Here is a 2428-nt window from a genome sequence, read left to right on the forward strand (position 1 = left end):
CAAGACTGAGCTTCTCCAAACCCTTAAAAAAATAGCGGCATAAATCACTTTTTGGGTTAACTGTCCTGCATTTGGAAGATTATTTTCCTTAACATACAAACTTTATGGATGGTACTTTAAGAGAAATTTTATTCACACATCTCCGATTACTCAATGCACATCCCTATTTTTTGTAAAGTTTTTTAAATTACAATTTATCCTTTGATACATTTTAAAACACCAACATAATTATAATTACTCTTGTCAAAAAAAAANAAAAAAAAAAAAAACATAAACATTCTCAAATCATGAGCCCTAAAAATTTCCATTTATTCCAATCCCTAAAAGCCATGATCGATCTATGCGCGCGTAGTGATGAGATTGCAACAAACAAAAGTGAATCTCATAGCATAACCAATAAATTGGGCATGTCATGTAGTTGGATAATTCATGAATGAAAATATTGATCTAATTTCATAGGATGAACTTAAATTTGTGTAGTTTTGAAAAGTATTGATCTAATTTTCTTATATTTGATAATATTCATTACATAAATCGTCAAAAAGATGATTATGGGTGAACCAAGATGATTAACATCATAATTCCATGAAGTGGCTTGCTGTGATGAGATGACAATGAACTAGGCGTTTGGGTGATAGTTAGATTTGGGGCAAAATAGGTAGTTTATAAAAAAAAATTGGGATATGTATCTAGCAAGTTGTGATGTGTGAATAAAATTTCTCGTACTTTAAAGCTTAGACCAAAAATTTAAAAAAATTAAAAAAAAAATGAAAGAGAAAACGTTGTTGCAACAATAGTATTAATGTCGTATTAATAAAGGGAAAAAGGGTACCATCACTGATAATTAATTAATCATAGAATTATTGTGATTTTGACCAACAGTAAAGACTTTGACTTAAACTAACGCCTCAATTTATTCTCATAAATATATGAAAAATGCTAATGTTGTTGATGACAGATATATCATGCGTTTTGATTGTTCAAGTTGCTGGAGGGGTGTTGTTCATGGTGCCTCCCTTTTGAAAAAAGGTCTCAAATGGCGCATTGGTGATGGTAAAACTATCAGGTTCTGAACTGGTACTTGGTTAACTTCATTCCCTATTTTTAGATTTGGCTATTCCTAAAGTTGTTGTTAATATAAATGCCACCATATGTGAATTTTGGGATGATTATGGATGGAATATAAATATGCTTTCTACCTTGCTTCCTGATAATACTATCAGCCAAGTTATTAATGTGCCTACTGGTTTTGATGGTGGTTGTGATGATACACTCATATGGGATCATACTTCTATTTTTTTTTTTTTTTCAGTTAAGTCTGCTTACAACCTGAATTTTGATTTATCTAATGCCACTTCTCTTTTGTGGAAAGCCCTTTGGAAGCTCAAGATCCCTCCTAAATTGAAAACTTTATGCTAGTCTTTACTGCATAAGAAACTTTTGACAAATGTTCAAAGAGCCGGAAGAAATTTCACAGCTGATAAGTCTTGCCCTATCTGTAATAATCCTGATGAAACCATTCTTCACTTATTCGCTCTTCTGCAATTTGGAATGAATTTTTAAGTCCAAGTCCTATTCTCAACTCTTTTATTCTAAATTGGGATAATTGGATTGCTGCTCAAGTTCACTGTCATAGTGTGATTCAGGAAAATGTGAAATGGTACAATTTATTTGTGTTCATATGTTGGTTTATCTGGAAATGGAGGAATATGAGTGTGTTTGATCCTAATTTTTCCATACATTTATTTCCCAACAAGGTTATCTGGAATTACATTGAGGAATAAAATACTACAAATGCTAAAAAGAATTTTGAGTCTGTTTACAACTATAATTTTTCTCATGAAAAATGCCAAGTGAGAACTGTTTCAAGCTAAACATTGATGGCTCTAAAAGCTCTTCCTCTGGAAAGATTGGAGTTGGTGGAGTCATAAGGGATGACAGAGGCAGTTGGATTTCTAGTTTTCAAATAAATCTTGGAGTTGGGGAAATTCTAGATGCTGAGTCATGGGGTCTGTTCTATGGCCTGAAATTAGCTTCTCAGCTGTAGATTGACAACTTGAGCATTGAGTCTAACTCTGTTGTACTTGTCCAGCTCTTTCAGTGTGCTAATCTTGAGATGCACCCTTTTGGCTCTATTCTTAACGGTTGTAAGAATTTCACGTCTGTTGTGGGAGCTACCCAGATCAATCGCATATCAGGTAATCCAACATGACTGCATATGTGTTAGCTAAAAATAGTGTGCTTCATGAGTTAGGCCTGAAAATTTTGAAAATCCTCCTGCCCGGCCATGGTGCTCATTCTTATCTTGATGATCTTGATGCTGTAACAAGAGGTAGGAGAGTCTCCTGCTCTAGTTCTTAGTTTTCTTATTTATTTATTTTTTTGTTTAGGCATTTTTTTGCCTCGTTTATAACAAAATATATATATA

Source organism: Fragaria vesca, linkage group LG3, assembly GCF_000184155.1.
Source record: "Fragaria vesca subsp. vesca linkage group LG3, FraVesHawaii_1.0, whole genome shotgun sequence".
Classification (NCBI taxonomy): Eukaryota; Viridiplantae; Streptophyta; class Magnoliopsida; order Rosales; family Rosaceae; genus Fragaria; species Fragaria vesca.